Genomic DNA, 19,950 nt, shown 5'->3' with positions numbered 1-19,950 from the left:
CATTGGCTAGGGTCTCCGGGCTGAGTTAGGACCCTGCGCGCGCGCATGCCGGCTAGTACTCTGAGGGGAACTGCGTGAATGCCCTTCCTCTCCCGGCAGTTACGACAGGCCATTAGAGGTACGACACCGAGGTTGTTCCGGGAGGGGCCGACATCAACCTCGGGCCTTAGGGTGCATGCGCGTGCCGAAGGAGAGGGTGGGGCGGAGTCGAGGGGTGGATCGAGGGCATCAGCCTGTAAGGTAATGGGTCTCCTGCTGGTTGATGTAATGCTGTTTGAGCCGCACGTTTTGCCTACTTAGAGGGAGACGGTCAACTTTGACAAACCTAGAGGTCTCCTGGCTATCATCCCTTCACCTGGCGACCTTTACCCAGACTCGGTCGCTGGCGCTAGCTGCACCCCAGAAAAATAACCCGGAACCAGGAGTTAAAGAGTTGGACACGAGCTCCTGACCTTGTTCTTGTTTTGCTTCCACCCTGTGTCTTTAAGTCATTTTCTTCCAAATCTTCCCTTGATGGAGCCCAGAAGACTGGGGCAGGTGGGGCAGTTGAGGCAGAGACTGGATTATAGCTCTGGTCCTTAAGCTGCAGGCTTCTTTTCTGCCAACACCTGATCCTCTCGTTTGTGTGCAGAAAGAGCGAGGAGTGTGTGCGAACAGCCTCCAGGAAGAAAGATTTTTAACGTGGTTAGAGAATTCTTGGAAATCTAGAGAGAATTTGCATCCCAGCTAACCTAGGCGAAGGTCATGTTCAAGTAAGCTAATGTGGTTGGCCTTTAGATAAATAATCCCTGGTTGAGTAACTAATATTAGAAATTCTAATTCTAATATTAGAAATGCAGTTTTGATTCTTACAACTTCCAGTAATCATACTTTTCCTCCAGAACTAGCTCCCCTTCCTGACATGCCCCGTTTTGTCAGTGGGAAATTTCTCGACTCCCTTCTCCCTCAAATTAAGCCCCCGAGTTCGAATGCATTTTTCCTCCTTTCCCATATTACATCTAACGCTGCCGTATTAATTCAGTCAAGTGTGTATTGAATGCATATTATGTGCCAGGCACTCTAGAAACGTGGAGTAAATCAGTGGGGACTTCTTCCCTGGTGGAGCTAACATTCTACCATCTTCCTCTCGCCTCCAGATTAAGCAATAGATACTAGGAGGTTAACCTACATTGCCTCAGATCCCTCTTAAAACACCGTTCCTATAATTTTTGCTCCAGACCATTTATTTCCCCATATGACTAGATTATTTTTATTGTTTTCTAACTGTGTCCCGATTTCCCATTTCCCTCTCTCTTAATTTCACACACTGTTGCCACAGAAATGTGCTATAAAACAGAGCAGAAATCACAACTTGAATATTCAAGACATTTTGTGCCTTTTGGAGGGGACCAAGATAGTGTTTAAGTGTACTACTGAAGTAGGCTCATTTGGCTAGGTACCCAAGTTTTTGAAAGACCAAGCTTAGCAACACTTTGCAGATTCAACCTATACTTCTGAAGCCAAGTCCTGATATTGCCGCCCATATCCCTTCAAGGAATACTTGGTCCTTAAATAATTGTCCTATTAAAATCTTCTGTGTTTGTGGTATCAGAAGTTACTAGTCTTTGTTCAATGGACTGATGGGGAATAACAGCATAGTGCTGGTACTGCAGGCCATGTAGAAGTAGCAATAAATCAACTGGCCTAGTGAATAGATTGACATTTCAAGTTTATTCCTATGAGGGGGAGAATAGAAAACCAGAAGTTCTTAATACTTTTAACTAAGGAAGTTGTGGATTAAGAGTCTTGTTATTGAAAGTAATGGGAAAATGAGGAGAAAGAAAACAAGAGCAAAAATGAACACTTGGCACATTCCTGTAGTAAAGCAGATACCATAAAATTTGTGCTTAATATGCGTGTATTCAGGTTCTAAAGAGATTCATAGTGCTTACAGTGTATTCAAGATACCTGAGAGAATTAGTTGAGGAGAACAGTAATATTCTGCAGGTTGCTCTGTTTCATGTTCATATATCTGTTCTCTCATCTCCATCTTTTCCTAGAGTAGTGGCCGGTAAGAGGTATAACCATTATAAAACAAATGCCTTAGATTTCTCCTTCCAGCAACACAATGGGTGACATATTTTTAAAACCTTCGTGATGAAAAAAATCGAGTAAAATACCACCCCCTCAAATGAAAATATAATGAGGTTGCAGGAAAGTGAGGGAAATCTGGTTGGGGGCAGGGGTGAGGCAGGGAATAAGAACTGAAAACTGATAAGCATAAGCTGATTTCTAGAGCCACCTTATGGACGTTTGCTGAAATGAAATAGCCTTAGGCTTTAAGAGCAGCTCTGTGGAATAGAAATAAAGCTTATACAAGGGAGGAGTGGGGGAGAGGGGAGGGGAAGGTTGGCTGAGACCCCTGCATAACGCTGGAACACTTGAATCTAAAGGATAAAATATATTCTGCTTACTGGCAAAGGGAAGAACCAAGTTAGTCTTGTCTGGCTTGGCCTTAGGTACTGGGTGGGAGGAAAAAGTATCCCCTGATAATTCATAACCGCAGGTCTGCCCTCATGCAGGTTTAGGGTTTGATTTTATTTTACCTGCATGGTCTGAGGAACCTCTAGCAGAAAAATGAGCAAAGTAGTTGTGTATGGGCAGTGTATTCTGGTGTCTGGCAAAAACAAGCTCCAATTTCCAGAGGAATGTCTCAACTCAGGCCCCTTGAATTCCCACACTCTTAAGAAATGCCAAGCATGAGATGATGATGAGAAACAACAAAGAGAAAAATTACAGTCCATAGGTGTTGGAATTATTAGATATTGTTGGGGAAGTAAAAACCTTACCAACAGAGACCTCGTCACATCACTGTGGAAAGAAAGCAAACACATTTATTGTTGAATAAGCACATTATAAAATAGCTGTATATAGGTAATCCACAAGAAACTACCAAATCAGAATAAGACCTCACACAATTTATACAGCTAAACTAATTATAATCCTTTTCTCTCACGCTATTTTTTAGCTAGCTTATAACATGAGGCTTTGGGATCAGTGGTACCCTATTTTCCATTTGGCAGCACGACTATCACTTATTATTTGGATTAATAGTAACTTGTTTTCCATAGGATTTGACATCACAGTTTGTGGCCAGATCCTTCTTAGGTAAGTTTTTATTTTTTCACATTCCTTCACCCTAAGTTCACTTGGGATTTGTGGTAGCCATTGTTTAATTAGTTGTCCTCATCCAAAAGAAAAATAAAACGTTTATCTTCCTGAGAAACAAATGGTTACCACCTACATTAAGCTCCCAAGGTGAAGCTGTATCTTCCTAGGTGTTTACATTTCAAAACAGTTGAAGCCCAGGCCTTCAGAGAGACTTTTTTACATTCCAAAAGGTTAGAGTGAGAATTTAGGCTCTTTAGATTTTCCTAGGAAACACTCTTAGAAGGAGGGAGAGAGCGGAAATGGTTTCTTTTTCCTTTATAAACAGAAAAAATAATTTTTATTTATCTTTACAATGAAAGACATTGAAAACATTTAGATAAACAAAAGAAGGAAACAAAAACGTGCAACAAACAAGGTACTATCAAAAATAATGTGGCAGGGCTTCCCTGGTGGCGCAGTGGTTGAGAATCCGCCTGCCGATGCAGGGGACACGGGTTCGTGCCCCGGTCCGGGAAGATCCCACATGCCGTGGAGCGGCTGGGCCCGTGAGCCATGGCCGCTGAGCCTGCGCGTCCGGAGCATGTGCTCCGCAACGGGAGAGGCCACAACAGTGAGATGCCCGCGCACCACACAAAAAAATAAAATAAAAAATAATGTGGCAGATTTTAAAAAGAGCCAAAGTTAATTTCGATAAATGAAAGTTATAATCATTGAAATAAACTTAATATAGTATGATAAGCTTTATAGAAAATTCAAGGACAAGCAAATCTAAGCCATAGCTACAACTAAAGGAAATGATAAACACAAATACGTACTGTAATTCTGAGAGGGCAGGCCAGGGAATGGAATGAGGAGGAGCATATAGGTAGATAGAGGTTTTTGATAATATTTGAGTGATTGGATTATAGATTAATTGGTTTTTAAAAAATATAAAATAAATAAATATGGCCACCCATCCCACATTAAAAACTCAAAAGAATGAGCCACAAAGCACATTTTAAAACAGTTTAAAAAAAGACACAAATGAAAGAAATAATGAACTGGAAGGTAGATATAAAGAAATTACTAAAGGTAATATAGAAAACAAATGGTAGACTATAGAATAGAGAAATTAGAGAAGTTAAGACATAGGAAAGATAGAAAAAGGAGGTCTATTTAGAGTTCCAGAACAATAAAATGGCAAAAATTGGGGAGAGGCCTATGTTTGACAATATAGTGTCTGAGAATTTTCCAAAACTGATGTAAGACATGAGTCTCAGATTCAGGAAGCACATGAATGCAAGCCAGATAAACAAAATCAACATTAAGACACATGATGGTGGAACATCAGAACCCTCAAGACAAAGAGAAGTGTTTAAAATAATCAGGTATAGAGACTTCCCTGGAGGTCCAATGGTTAAGACTCTGTGCTTACACAGCAGGGGGCACAGGTTTGATCCCTGGTCAGGGAATTAAGATCCCACACGTGGTACGACCAAAAAATTAAAAAAAAAAATCAGATGTAAAATATTATCTACTTAAAAAATCGCAAATAAATGTATAACAGGTTTCTCAATAGCAACAATGAAAACCAGAAGTCAGTAGAGTAGCTGAACAGTAAAGTAAAACAGTAGAGTAAAAAATAGAAGTCCTTAACATCTCAACTGATTGAAAAAATAGGTGTAAAGCCAGAATTATGTATCTAGCTAAACTTTTATTCAAGAATGAAGGCAAAAAATACTTACAGAAAAGCAAAGTGAGAGTTTTTCACCAACAGATTCTTACTAGAAAAACCTCTAAAGAATATACTTCAGAAAAGGTAGAAAATTATCCCAAAGGAAGCCTGAAATTCAAAAGGAAGGGTAAAAAAGTAAATACATGGATAAATCTAATGAAAACATTAACTGTATAAAAAATAAAAATGTCTAATTTGGAAAGTAAAAGCCAAAGTAGTTAAAATATTCACTATAACATTTAAGATGGGAGAGTATGATCAGAGTTTAGTTTTAAGTTCAGTATATTGTTCTTGAAGTAGTCATGTTAAAACTTTAAGCATAACCACTAAATGGATAGGAATAGAGTGTATAACTTCTGAAACACTTAAAAGTAAAATGAAATTTAAAAATTTACCCAATCCTGAAGATGTTAGGGAAGGAGAAAAACAGAATGTCAAAAGTTCTGCTTCCAGGAACAACAGAGTAGTTAATGCAAATGAACTCTTTGCTGAAGAAGAAAAGCTGGGTGTTTTAGTTATCTACTGCATAACAAGTCACCCTAAAACTCAGCAGCTTAAAACACAAACATATTTATCATCTTACAATTTCTGTGGGTCAGGAATCTGGAAGCAGCTCAGCTGTGTTGTGATTCTGGCTCAGGGTCTCAGGAGTTTGTAGTCACAAATTGTTGAACAGAGCTCAAATAGGACTGGAGAATCCAATTCCAAGCTCATTTGTATGGTTGTCAGGCTTCAGTTCCTTGTTGGCTCTTGGCTGAAGGCCTCTGGATGGGACTGGTTACACTGTAGAAGCTTGCTTCCCCCAGACTGAGAGATAGAGAACCCAAGACAGTGGCCAGTCTTTCATAACCTTTTATAATCTTATGATATACCATCACTTCTACCATTGGTCACAGAGACTAACGCTGGTACAATGCAGGAGGGGCCTTCCCAAGTGTGTAAATACTATGATACAGAGATCACTGGGCACACTGGGTGATAATAGCCACATGCTTATTTATCTATAGATATCTAGATATCTACCTATATCTCTATAATATCAGTTCAGCTCTTGCAGAGGTTGTGGAACCTGGTACCTGGTAAACAACTCTTGCATTAGGTTAGCATTTCAAAGGGCCACACCCTGGGTGTGAGGGTGAACTGGAAGGAAAACAGTTCTTAAGAGGTCTGTAGCCTGACTTCTTTTCTGGTTGGCCAAGGGAAACCTAAAATTTTGAATATGGAATAAGGAATTCTGTTGCCTTCAGCCACGTGGCAAAAACCAAATGAAAATTCTCTGGAAGAAGATAAAATCAGACTAGATATCAAATTATTTCTATAATAAAGTTTTAAGATAAAGTGCTCAGCAAAGAAAGAAAGATAACTAGATACACAATATGAGTTAGAACCAGCAGAAGCAAGGACTCCAGATTTTGGAATTATCAGACAGACTATAAAACATTTGTTTATTATGTTCTAGAGATAAAAGCCAGGCTTGAAAATTTTAGAAGGGAACTGGAAAGTATATTATATGACATAACAAATGTGAAAAAGAATCAAATAGAAATTTTGGAACTGATAAAAAACAAAAGAGAATACAAGATTAAAAAAATAATACAAAAAAAAAGAAAAAAATTTGAAGAGGATACAGGGATAATGTATAATGTACTTTTCGTGGGGTCCCAGAAGGAGAGAAGAGAGAATGGGGTAGAAGCAATATTTGAAAGATATAAGTCCAGAGATTCAAGAAACCCTGTGATTCCCAAATCTGTAAAAAACCAAAGACAAAGATAATAACTTAAAGCAAAATGAGAAAAACACATTTGAAGACCTTTTAGACAGTTAAGTTTTCTACAGCAACAATAGAAGCCAGAAGACAGTATATGGATAGCTTCAACGTACTGAAAGAAAATAACTTGTCAAGTTAAATTCTTTATCTGGCAAACATTTCTCTTAAGAATGAAAGTCTTGGATTGTGGCCCTGATACTAGTGTGCCTTCCTCACCCCCTTCTGCAAGATTTGACATTAACTTTATTTTGGGGAGAGAGGGTGCTCAATATGTTTCTGAGTCCAAGTTCATACTGCTCACTGCATGATAGGCCAATAAATCATGAGACGAGTCGCTGAGGCAAGAAATAGCGACTTTATTTGGAAAGTCAGCAGACAGAGAAAATGGTGGACTAGTATCCCAAAGAACCATCTTCCCTTAGTTAGAATTCAGGCTTCTTTTATACTAATAGGGCAGGGGGTAAAGTCCTGGTTCTGGTCAGACTCGGAGGGGATGTGTTAATTTCTTCCTGCCTGCAGCCATTCACAGATAGGCCTGGTCAGGATGTTTCCTGTGAGCAAAACAATTTGTTGTTAAACTAACAAATTTTAGCTTAAGGCTTATTACATGGGAGGCAGGATTCTCAGAGGTATGCCATCATGTATAATTTAAGCTTATAGGCAACATCCCTTTTGTGATTAACTTGTAGCAATGGCAATAGAATTCAAAGCTTAAAGTAAAAGAAACAGATCCAATATGGAGTCAGATTTGTTCTTCCTTATTACAGTGATACTTCCACTGACCTTTTCTTTCTTTATAGATTAGAGAGCCAAAGAAGGGATTCTGCCAGCTGCTGAGTTTATCTCTTCCAAAGACACACGCAAGAACTGGGGAAATAACTACAGTTTGGTTCTTATCAGCTCCATCAGGAAGTAAACTCGGCCTCCCTCCTCTGACTGGTGGCTCACAGTGGTCTCTGGGTCTAAAGGGATTAATAAGAGCCATTGCTTAATAATCTTGAAATGAATAAGTATTTCCTTTTTTGCAGTGCACAGTTATCCCTTGGATTTCTTTGTGAAAGGTTAGGTTGAAGATTTAGAATAGATACTTGTTATTTGCTGGGTCTTTCCTTACCTCATTAATCAGTTTCACCCTCATTAATCATGCTCAGGAATTGTGAACTAATTCTGACCTGAGTTTTGGCAAGGGATTATGACTCTGTTTTGGTGACTCAAGTTGGATCCTTTTTAGTTTTAATGTTTTTTTGTTACACACAGCACATAGACCTTAGTGTGTGTGTGTCTGTTTCAATCCTGAGTAACAAGAGCAATTGACCAGTGCCCAACATCCTTCTGTATCAAACTGCTCTGATTACCCTCCCATCCTGCTGCCTATTACAGTAACCATTCCCATTTTGCCTCTGAAAGTGAGTGGTAAGCTTGGCTTTTGCTAACCAGGGATTCTATTATCCCCTTTAAAATCAGGGAACCCATTTCAATTCAGTATTCTCCCTTCAGTTAACAGATACTTCATTGTGTTTCAAAGAAGTTTGTAATCCCTTCACAGATTTATTTTTTAACCTTAATTTATTGAGCTGTAATTCACATTCCATACAATTTAAAATATTATAATTCAGTGATTTTTAATATACTCAGAGATATGAGTAATCACCACAACAGTCAATTTCAGAACATTTTTATCACATCAAGGAGAAAACCCCATATATTTAATTATTACTCCTCTGCCCCTCTATCCCCCCATTCATATTACCCCAATCCCCTAGCCCTAAGCAAGCATTAATCTATTTTCTGTCTCTAAAGCTTACTAAATCCTTGATTTTTGTATCAATGGAATCATGTAGTATGTGGTCTTTTGTGGCTTCTTTCACTTAGTATGTTTTCAAGGTTCCTTCATGTGGTAGCATATATTAGAACTTCATTCCTTTTTATGGCCAAATAATATTCCATTGTATTGATATACCACAATTTATTTATCCATTTATCCATTAAATGATATCTGGGTTGTTTCCAGTTGGGACTATTACAAATCAAGCTACTATGAATATTCATGTACAGGTTTTGGTGTGAACATAGTCTTCATTTCTTTGGGATAAATGTCCATCAGTACAATTTATGGATCATATGGAAGTTGCATGTTTAGTTTTTAGAAATTGGCAAACTATTTTCCAGCACTTGCTAGCAATGTTTGAATGATTCAGTTTCTCCATATACTCACCAGCCCTTGGTGTTTTCACTATTTATTTTAGCCATTTTGATAGATGTGTCATGATATCTCATTGTGGTTTAATTTGCATTTCTCTAATGGTTAATGAATGATGTTGAATCTCTTCTCAAATGATTATTTGCCATTTGTATCCTCTTTGGTGAAATGTTTCTTTATGTCTTTTGCCCATTTTCTAGTGGAATTGTTTGTTATTTTACTGTTGAATGTTTAGAGTTCTTTATAAATTGCAGATATTAGTCCTTTGTTATATATATGGCTTGCAAAATATATTCTCCCAGTCTATAGCATATCTTTTCATCCTTTCACCAGCCAAAGTTTTAAATTTTGATGAAGTTCAATTTGTCAGTTTTTTCTTTTATCAATCATGTTTTTTGTGTCAAGTCTAAAACTCAAGCCTGAATGAAGCACAGACAGACATATTTTCTCGGTAAGGTACATCACAGACTTCCTGCACTTAGGAACAGTGTGCATGCACTATCTTGGGCCATTTTACACAGCAAAACCACCAACAAAGGGCACAAAATGTGAAAAATGTGGCATGAAGTAGACTTCAAAAAGGACACGTTTACAATATGAGAGCTGAGACAAGCAGGGAGAGCATTGCCTTGTTCAACCTTAGCTGGGAACTCTTTCTGCTGGAGAGTTGATGTCTGTCAATTTTCTGGTAGCCTAGCAGGGAAGGGAGCTGTACCTCTCAGCCCTCAGGAGTCACTGTGCTGGTTGTCCTCTTTTTGCCTCTATAGATCCATTTCCCCCTTCTTTGCCTTAGGACATTGTTATCTAAGGACTGCATCACCTGGGTCCCCTTGCTCTCTGACTTCTGGTTGGATTTGGCTAGTGGGAGGCACTGTAACAGTGGGCCCTTCCCTTTTCCTGAAGGGATGGGAGTGGTCTTGCAATCGCTAGTTCCTGGGCACCTCATTGGAGGCTCCCTTAGCTCTGCCCACATCTTGTAAAGAGTCCTTTCGCTAAACTCCCCTCAGTGAAATCCTCTGAGGTCTGTTTCCTGCTGGGTAGTAGTTGGATAAACTTTACCAAACACAGCCTGTCTTCCTCTGGTGCCATGATAAGTTCCACATTAAAGTATGCTCTGAACACCCATCCCCATATGTAATAAGAATAAAGGCTGGCATTTATTGAACATTTACTATGAGCCAGTATTGTACTAAGTGCTTTATATATATCATCACATGCATTTTTCTGTAACATTACTATGAGGAAGCTACATTATATCCACTTAACAAATGAGGAAACTGAGGCACAAAGAAAATAAGCAATTTACCCAAGGTCACACAACTAATAAGTGGAATAATTCAAACTCAGGCAATCTGGTTCTAGAGCCTGCACTGTTAACCTGTATGCTACTTATTTCTAATAAAGAGTTAAAAGAAGTGGAAGAGTAGAAAATTCAATGTTGTACTAGTTCCTGGAAAGCTCCTTTATAAGGCTTATTAGAATATACTCATCTTTTTAAAATCCCCTGAAGGTGACTAACTGGTCAAGGACAGGTAGTTGCCTGAAACAGAAGACTAAGGTGGTAACTTACTTCTTCAGTCCCTGGTCTACAACTGCACTGAAAAGTGTTTTTATAAACTCAACACATATTTCTGTGATTTCTTCCTAACTGTATGAACTTCATGTAATTTCAGAATTATCTAATTTAGGGATTGAAAAATATTAGTTTACTTTGATGATATACCTAATAAGATCATAAAAATTTCAACTGCTTAGATATCCTATCTTGTATACATCCTATACATATATACATACATGTATATATATGTATGTATCATTTAGTGTCATACCTATATATGTATGTATCTATATATACATATATTTGATACAACTTTCACTATCTTTTATCAATAGAAAGGTTCAGCATGCTGTACACATACAGAATCATTATATGGTAGCAGAGTATATAATAAAAATAGTAGCTGCTAACACTTAATCTCTGTTATCTGTGAAGTAGGTACAAATATTCCCATTTTACAGATTGGGAAGTAGAGGCAGAGAAGTTAAGGAAGTTTCCCATGGTCCATGGTGAGTAAGTGGCAGAGCCAGAATGCTACCCATGCAGTTGGACTCTCTAGTCCATGCTCTTAAACACTCCACCATAATATCTCTCAAAAGTTATTGCCTCCTAATAGGATTCTGATGTTGATATTGATGATGGCAGTATTGTGTTCCTATATTTGGGTCCAAATATTCATGTACAGAGGAGCTGCATTATATAGCACAGTTCTTGTGTCTTACCTACCTCACAGCCTAAATTCATTCAACAAATGTTTATCTCTGTCTACCATGTACCTCTTCTGTCACCTTCAGTTATCTTCCCTCTAGTATCTTGTCTTTCTCCATAGGTTTCTTCTCTGTTTTGAGGTGTCTAGTGTGGGATGGAATTGATGGCTAGTGTATGAGCTTACCATCCTCTCTAATGAAACATATGGGAAGACCCCAAGGTTCGCATCCACGAAAAGACACTCCAAGGTGTTAAGAGGAATTGATCAAATTGTTCTCATTACTTCCTGAGTCTTAGTTCAATGATGATTTTTTCATTTTTATCACAACAGCTATACCCATGTGTAGACTCTGATGCTCTGAACCAAACATTGACCTTTGTGCTGATCACTTGAGCTAGGATGGAATTTTTAAAAGCTAAACCATAGAGAGAATGGTAAGGAAATAAAAATTGAAAATACAAGTAGATTGGGCTTCCCTGGTGGCGCAGTGGTTGAGAATCCGCCTGCCGATGCAGGAGACACGGGTTCGTGCCCTGGTCCGGGAAGATCCCACATGCCGCGGAGCAACTAAGCCCGTGAGCCATGGCCGCTGGGCCTGCGCGTCCGGAGCCTGTGCTCCGCAACGGGAGAGGCCACAACAGTGAGAGGCCCACATACAGCAAAAAAAAAAAAAAAAAAAAAAAAAAAGAAAATACAAGTAGAATAAAAACAACTAATTCTACAACATTTGGTTTCTGGTTCTATCATGGGAAGCTCTGTCTAAAGAAGGACAGGGCATCTGCAGAGAATCTGATTTCATTGGTCTGTGATGGGGTCCTTTCTTTAATTTTATTATTGAATAAACTCCAAATATAAAAAGAATTAAAGCTGTTCTGATTTCAAATCACATTTTACCTCTTGTCTTCAAAACTGCTGCATCGTAAGGCCTTGCTGGCACAGTGGGAGGAAGTGGCTGTTGGCTTTGGGCCTTAACGCCAGTGTAGAGACCCTCAGGTGATGGAGACATCGGGAACGTGGCTCTGCTAGAGCTGTGTGTGTGGTAGAGGTGTTCAGGTGGGTACGGGCAGCAGATTTCTCTGAGATTTAGTTGAGTCAACAAAACAAAACAGAATACAAAGAAGTACAATTGAAACAACTTAATCATCAAATATTTATTGGGACCCTTTCTTTGTGGCTGGTACTGTTCTAATCCCTGGGATATGACAGTGAGTCAAAGTCCCTATACTCATGGAATTAGCATTCTGGTGGCATATATACCATAAAACTTATGAAATTTTCTTAATTTTTCTAGATAAATAAAAAATGAGTTTTATTTTTTAAATAAATCATACTGAATTCTTTATCAGTACATAACTTTTGCAACTGATATAAAAATATGAAGTGGAAGATATATGAATTTTGTAGTTTTGGGAACATTACAGGAAGAATTTCTCATTGCTTTCCGTTCCTGCCCTTTGTTTTTAGAGGATCCCAGTACTTTATTTAATGGAATCCTTTTAGGCATTGAATTTCAATGTGCAAAATGATCCCTTACCATCTTAGACTGACCTTTCAACCAGGCCATCTGTTTCTTTAAGCACTCAATCAACAAAATATGCCACCTGTTTATGTACAAAGTACTGTTTAGAAATCAAAAAGCCAAAAATAGCTTATATACTGAAAGGAAAAAAAAACCAACAATTTTCAAAGGCCATGGGGATACAATTTTCCTATCATTTGAAGAACTAGCAGAGTTCTCAAAAAGAACTAGGAGAGGTTTTAAAAAAAACTGTGTGAGAGCTGTCTAAATTAGAAGAGAATCAAGATTAGGAAGTCCATAGAATAGAGAAATGTTACATATAATTAGAAAATAAAGTAAAAAATCCAAGACCAGTTTTAGTGGGTGAATTATGTACCTCCACTAAAAAAATGTGTATGTTGAAGTTGTAACATACAGTACCTCAAAATGTGACCTTATGTGGAAAGAGGGTGATTGGCAGATGTCATTAGTTAGGATGAGGTCATACTGGAATAAGGTGAACCCCTAATCCAATATGACTGGTATCCTTATAAGAAAGAGAAATTTGGACACAGACATGCACACAGGGAGGATGCCATGTGAAGATGAAGGTAGATCAGGGTGATGCATCTGTGAGCCAAGGAACACCCAAGAATACCAGCAAACTGCTAGAAGTCAGGGGAGAGGCATGAAACAGGGTGTCTCACAGCTCTCAGAACGAACCAACTTGGCTGAAACCTTCATCTTGAATTTCTAGTCTCCAGAACTGTGAGACAGTAAATTTCTGTGTTGTTTTTTTTCCCCTAGCAAATACAACCAGAGAGAATTCAGACGTCCAACAGAGCACATGCAAGCAGTGAACAGGAAACACACACCAGGAGTACAGGCGTTCTGGGCCCTTAAAGGAGAAGAGCTAGAGAAAGGGTTTCAAAGATGAACTGCATTCCTAATGCTCACAATGAGAACCCACAGAAGCTATGGGAAAGCTGTGTAATATCTGTATTTACCAGGCCAAAATAAATGTACAGGTTATGCCGTAAATGTTCATGTTAGTGTCTTGTTACAGAAATTTGTCTTTCACTATTACCCATCTTAAGTATGGGCAGAGTTTATATAATAGCTTCTGCAAGTCACTATGGATGGTGTGACTACGAAATAATGAGAATAATAGTGTCCTGTTACAGAAATTTGTCTTTCACTATTACCCATCTAAGTATGGGCAGAGTTTATATAATAGCTTCTGCAAGTCACTATGGATGGTGTGACTATGAAATAATGAGAATAATTTCTATAAGAAACATATTTTTAAATGTCTCATTGCTTTTCCATCATATGATATTTTTCAATCCCAGTCATTTTTGGTTGGTTTGGCCATGTGTTCTCATGACGCTGATGCAAATCTGTACTGAATTTAGCAGCCTTGGCATCTTGGTGGGCTCTCTGAAATACCTTGCAGTTCAAGATTCTTAGCAAGTTCCTGGTCTCTTACAGATGCCACAAGAAGTTAAGATTGATTTGTTAGAGAAAAAGCCTGGGCTGTAGGCAAGAGTCATTTCTAAGGCCAGTCAGCTCTTTTTGTGTAAAATGATTCGGTATTCTTGCTCTTGTACCTTGAACACATTTTTGAATTGGGTATAGCATTATTTTACCGCTAGTCACTAAACACTTTTACAGTTCATTTACTTTGCTTAAAAAGTGCCACATCAACTACTAGACAGCTTCGTACAAGGTATTGAATATAAGGTTGTCAACTCTGTGATGACAAGAGAACACAGAATCAGGGCATTCCTGAATTCCAACTGACTGATGTCCCTGGGAGTCATGAAAACACTGGTGTAGTGACTGCTCTTTCATTGAAGCAACACTGGCTGTACTTCATTTTATTTGCTATACAATGATTTTCATTTGTTCTAAATAAATATTTCCAGTGTCCAATTCAATGTATTCTATGGTGAACTAACCCCCCTTTGTGAGAGGAAATTCTTTCCTCTTAATAATCTGAAAATAAGTGAGCATTTTAATAGTTTGAGCAAACTGTTTGTGTGAATAGAGCAGGAACGAACATGTCTCTGCTCATGGAGAGTGTCCAGTCTACTTGATTCAGGAAAGGATGGAGTTTCCTGTGGTCTAGTAAAACCCATGTTCTAAGGGAGGTCTTGAACATGCAAAGCCTCGGAGGCTTGCCTCATTCACCTTCAGGTAGAGCAGTCAGGAAGCAGGGAAGAAGGAAACCCTAGGGGCAGTGAGAAATGAATGAGAAAGGCTGGGCTTCCAATATTGTCCAATAGCCAGGAGATACCGAGTCATAAAACACACTAGAAAGAATGGCTAATGGAGTAAATCGAATGCATAGATTGTCTTAGTGCTAATTAACTTTTTCTGGGCAGAAAATTCATTTTGATTCTTCTTCCCAGTATGTGCCAGGTTGAGCTAAGGTGTAAGAATCAGTAGTTATGTGGAATCAGTGGGATTAAATTTTGAACTTCTGATACCTTTTCCCATGGACTTGATGCGGTTTAAGGAAATGTGGTATGAGTACTTCACAAAACGGTCATGTCTGCCCACTGTCCCTAGAAAATATCTCAGTAGGTAATCTGGGAAGGTCCTCAGACATTGTAACTGCTGCATGGGCAGGAATTATACTCAGAGGACACTGCCTTTAAATGTTGTTAACTACAACAGTAACTATGGTGCTAATAAAGCACTTATGTGCCAGGCCCTGTGCTAACTGCTTTACCTACAGAGAATAACCTGCTGATATGCATTTAGCCCCAGGCCACAGTCCAGGGCAAGGTGACCCCATGTTTTACTAATTTGATGTTGGTAAGAACTTCCTGAACAAAAGCCATTACATTTGTTTTCATTATATCTTGATTTTGTTACAGAGACACCAAAAAGTAGAGATTAATTTGTTAATTTAGAAAATAAGTTCTAAAGGCAAAGAGCATGTTAAATCACAAAAAAAAGAACCATGAGGATTCGATAAGCTATTTCTTTTTGGGGATTGGTCTCCTTGATAGGAAGTAAATCTGCAAAATGTATATCGGTAATTCTTGGGATCTTCTGGTTTTGTCTGTGTCCTGGATTTTCGCTTTGTGTAGAACGGGTAAAGGTGGGAGTTAGGAAGGTAGGGAGAGGCCCCAATTAATTCTTATCACTTGGGATTGAGGCCAAAATTTTCTTCCCCTCAGATTCTAGAAATGTATATTTCCTAGCAAACAGCATTAAGTTATAGCTGGTAATGATTTAGGAAAATGGTTTTTACTTTTAAGACCTGAAAGCTATGGACTCCGTGTGTCTTGTGTCTATTACATTATGAAATTTAATTTAATATCCTGTATATATTGCAAAGGTTATTTTTGTTTGTTAAAAAAATTGCAAATTATACCTTCAACTAAATTTTCAAGTTGTAAACCATTCAAGTTTTGAGTACAAGGACCAGAATGTATATTCCTTTAAATTAAGACTGTATAGAAAATAATTATATTCTATTCCTGTTATATTAAATGATTTATAAATATTACTTTTCATTTTGAGTCCCTAAATAGAGAAGAAATAATAAGGAAAAGGTAGAATATCAAACACTCACTTGACTACATACACATTTGAAAGGAATTCAGTTTCTCTTTGAATCATTCAGTTAGAGGCATGGGCTGTCTCTGAACTCAATCTTCCCTGTTGAGCAGGTCTACCAGAATTTCTATCAAAATCTTACACAGCTCTTCCAAGGGGATGTTTGAGGAGTTGAGGTCAAAGGAAGAGACTTTGGAACTTATCAGGCTACAAGCAGAAAGGTGATCCGAGAAAAACAACAACAACAACAAAAAGGGCTTTACTTTTCATGTCGCTACAAAGAGAATTTGAAAAGTCCAAAACAAAGGTCTTCACATAGTTGCTTTTTAAAAAAGAAAACCCCAAACAACCTAGACTGTAATTTTAATAGCCTTTTGAGCAGATCTTTGCTTTAACTGAAACACAGTTTTTAAATGCCAGCTTAGTTATTTCTGGTTAAGATTGACAGGGACTCCAGTATTATCAGGCACACCTAGTACTCAGATGGTGGATTCTCATACCATTCTCCAGTGGAAGGAGCTGTGCTCCTTGGAAAAATGGCTGGTTCTAGGGCTGGGGCAGGACATATAAGATGACCCTGGAGTATCTTGTAGTGCCAGAAAGTAAGGAAGTGCTAAAAGGAAAAAAAGAAAGAAAGAAAGAAACCCCACAGTGATAAGTGATGAAGTACTCAAAAACAAACAAATAAAAAAACCCCAAAAATCCCTTATACAGAAAACCCCACAATGATAGGGGTGTGGATATAGGAGCCAAATGAAAGAGCTCTCAATGGCCAATTTCGGTGACAAAATTAACAAAGTAGTTCAGGACTACTACTAAAGTATCAAAGTACGAAATAAAATCCATGAGTCCATACTGATATAAATAAGTGATTAAATACATAAATGAGGGAGAACACACACATTTCCCTTACAAAAGAATACCAAATAATTTATGTTGGCACTCTGCCCTCAAGAAGGTGGAGTATAATTCCAGACTTTTAAGTGTGGGCTGCACACAGTGACTTTCTTCTAAAGAGTACAGGATGGAAAAAGGAGAAAAAACGGTTAACTGCACACTGGGGGAAACTGGTAAACACTACCTCAGCTAGGTAATCAAGGTTAGTGTCAACAGTGGTGTTATGTTGATAGCATGTATACTTTTGATAGGATGTGATGAAAATGGTAGTTGACTTGTGCGGTCTTCATCCCCAAAACACACTACTCCAATCTAATCATGAGAAAAACACCAGACAAATCCTAACTGGAGAACATTCTACAAAATATCTGACAGATAATCCTCAGACAATTGAGGTCATTAAGAAAAAAAAAAAAAGGAAAGGAAAGTCTGGTAAACTGTCACAGCCAAAAGGAGCCTAAGGAGACATGACTACTAAATGTAATGTGGTGTCCTGGATGGGATCCCAGAACAGAAAAAGGATATGAGGGAAAACCTGAGGAAATCTGAATAATACTGATGCATGAGTATTGGCTCATTAATGTGACAAAGGTGCCATACTAATGTAAGATGTTAATAATAGGGGAAACTGGATATGAGGTAAATAGGAACTCTGTACTATTTTCCCAGTAATTTTGTAAATCGAAAATAGTACTAACTTTAAAAGTTTATTAAAAAAAAGATTAGCAGGGAATATAATTGGCGGAAATCAGTAATACTGTTACTTTGGACTTGTACCAGCCTCTTCTGCTTGTTTTAAAAAAAAAAACAAAAAAAAAACTTCTGTGAAAAGTCTCACTTGTCCTCACACTGTCTGAGATATACAGATGGCTAATATTTTTTTCTTGATTATAACAGGGAAGGAAAATATAGTTGTCTACTTACCCTACTGTTGAATTAGATGGTGTGGGCATCGTAGAATAAAAACAGGAAACAAACCCTAATTTATATTAAGGATAATAGAGCTCTGGTTCTTACTGACGTTCACTCTCATAGGCAGAGCACCAAAGTGTTCTGAGGTAGCCTGACACCATGCATGGGGTACAATTACATTACCTTAAGTGATCTCAGTGTGGCCTGGTTGGAGAAAATATATAAGTACGGTGTGTGCTTTGTCCCTTTGCCCAGGATTGCTCATCTCTCATGATAGTAAATGTTGCCCAGTTGCAGAGAGGCTAGGACAAAACTGAACAAGTTCCCAGAGGCATGCCTTTTCTGAATCACTTCATTCGAAGGTTGTATACTTACTAATTACTCTGAGCCCTACTTGCCAAGAAATAACAATGCACAGCCAGCATTGTTCTCAATGGTGAAAAACTGAAACCATTTCCACTAAGATCAGGAACAAGACAAGGTTGCCCACTCTCACCACTCTTATTCAACCTAGTTTTGGAAGTTCTAGCCACAGCAATCAGAGAAAATAAAGAAATAAAAGGAATCCAAATAGGAAAAGAAGAAGTAAAGCTGTCACTGTTTGCAGATGACATGATACTATACATAGAGAATCCTAAGGATGCTACCAGAAAACTACTAGAACTAATCAATGAATTTGGTAAAGTAGCAGGATACAAAATGAATGCACAGAAATCTCTGGCATTCTTATATATGAATGATGAAAAATCTGAGAGGGAAATTAAGAAAACACTCCCATTTACCATTGCAACAAAAAGAATAAAATATCTAGGAATAAACCTACCTAAGGAGACAAAAGACTTGTATGCAGAAAACTATAAGACACTGATGAAAGAAATTAAAGATGATACAAATAGGTGGAGAAATATACCATGTTCTTGGATTGGAAGAATCAACATTGTGAAAATGACTCTATTACCCAAAGCAATCTACAGATTCAATGCAATCCCTATCAAATTACCACTGGCATTTTTTACAGAACTAGAACAAAGAATTTCACAATTTGTATGGAAACACAAAAGACCCCGAATAGCTAAAGCAATCTTGAGAACGAAAAATGGAGCTAGAGGAATCAGGCTCCCTGACTTCAGACTATACTACAAGGCCACAGTAATCAAGACAGTATGGTACTGGCACAAAAACAGAAATATAGATCAATGGAACAGGATAGAAAGCCCAGAGATAAACCCACACACATATGGTCACCTTATCTTTGATAAAGGAGGGAAGGAAACACAGTGGAGAAAAGACAGCCTCTTCAATAAGTGGTGCTGGGAAAACTGGACAGCTACCTGTAGAAGTATGAAATTAGAACACTCCCTAACACCATACACAAAAATAAACTCAAAATGGGTTAAAGACCTAAATGTAAGGCCAGACACTATCAAACTCTTAGAGGAAAACATAGGCAGAACACTCTATGACATACATCACAAGATCCTTTTTGACCCATCTCCTAGAGAAATGGAAATAAAAACAAAAATAAACAAATGGGATCTAATGAAACTTAAAAGCTTTTGCACAGCAAAGGATACCATAAACAAGACCAAAAGACAACCCTCAGAATGGGAGAAAATAGTTGCAAATGAAGCAACTGACAAAGGATTAATATCCAAAATTTATAAGCAACTCAGGCAGCTCAATAACAAAAAAACAAACAACCCAATCCAAAAATGGGCAGAAGAACTAAATAGACATTTCTCCAAAGAAGATATACAGATTGCTAACAAACACATGAAAGAATGCTCAACCTCATTAATCATTAGAGAAATGCAAATCAAAACTACAATGAGATATCATCTCACACCGGTCAGATTGGCCATCATCAAAAACTCTAGAAACAATAAATGCTGGAGAGGGTGTGGAGAAAAGGGAACCCTCTTGCACTGTTGGTGGGAATGTAAAATGATACAGCCACTATGGAGAACAGTA

General features: G+C 38.1%; 3 long non-coding RNA genes across 5 annotated transcripts; 1 reads left to right on the top strand and 2 right to left on the bottom strand.

The window, feature by feature from the left end:
• The first annotated feature begins 13 nt into the window (after positions 1-13).
• LOC136794850 (uncharacterized) lies at positions 14-9,142 on the top strand. Of its 2 annotated transcripts, none has more exons than XR_010842208.1 (3): positions 14-118; positions 3,111-3,147; positions 7,433-9,142. It is a non-coding gene; the product is annotated as an uncharacterized lncRNA (long non-coding RNA). The 2 variants fall into 2 exon arrangements; XR_010842207.1 differs by lacking the exon at positions 14-118 and adding an exon at positions 630-752 and having other exon boundaries at positions 7,433-9,141.
• On the bottom strand, positions 459-18,096 carry LOC136794849 (uncharacterized). 2 transcript variants are annotated; one of them, XR_010842205.1, is made up of 6 exons: positions 17,992-18,096; positions 11,994-12,175; positions 5,448-5,671; positions 4,875-4,972; positions 1,948-2,850; positions 459-658 (listed from the first exon to the last, which is right to left on the bottom strand). It is a non-coding gene; the product is annotated as an uncharacterized lncRNA (long non-coding RNA). The 2 variants fall into 2 exon arrangements; XR_010842206.1 differs by lacking the exon at positions 11,994-12,175.
• On the bottom strand, positions 6,969-7,644 carry LOC136794851 (uncharacterized). Its single transcript, XR_010842209.1, has 2 exons — positions 7,416-7,644; positions 6,969-7,183 (listed from the first exon to the last, which is right to left on the bottom strand). It is a non-coding gene; the product is annotated as an uncharacterized lncRNA (long non-coding RNA).
• Positions 18,097-19,950: the final 1,854 nt, after the last annotated feature.

This window comes from Kogia breviceps, chromosome 9, assembly GCF_026419965.1.
Source record: "Kogia breviceps isolate mKogBre1 chromosome 9, mKogBre1 haplotype 1, whole genome shotgun sequence".
Taxonomy (NCBI): Eukaryota; Metazoa; Chordata; class Mammalia; order Artiodactyla; family Physeteridae; genus Kogia; species Kogia breviceps.
Note: the sequence above shows the minus strand (reverse complement) of the source record. Positions and strands in the feature narration are given on the sequence as shown.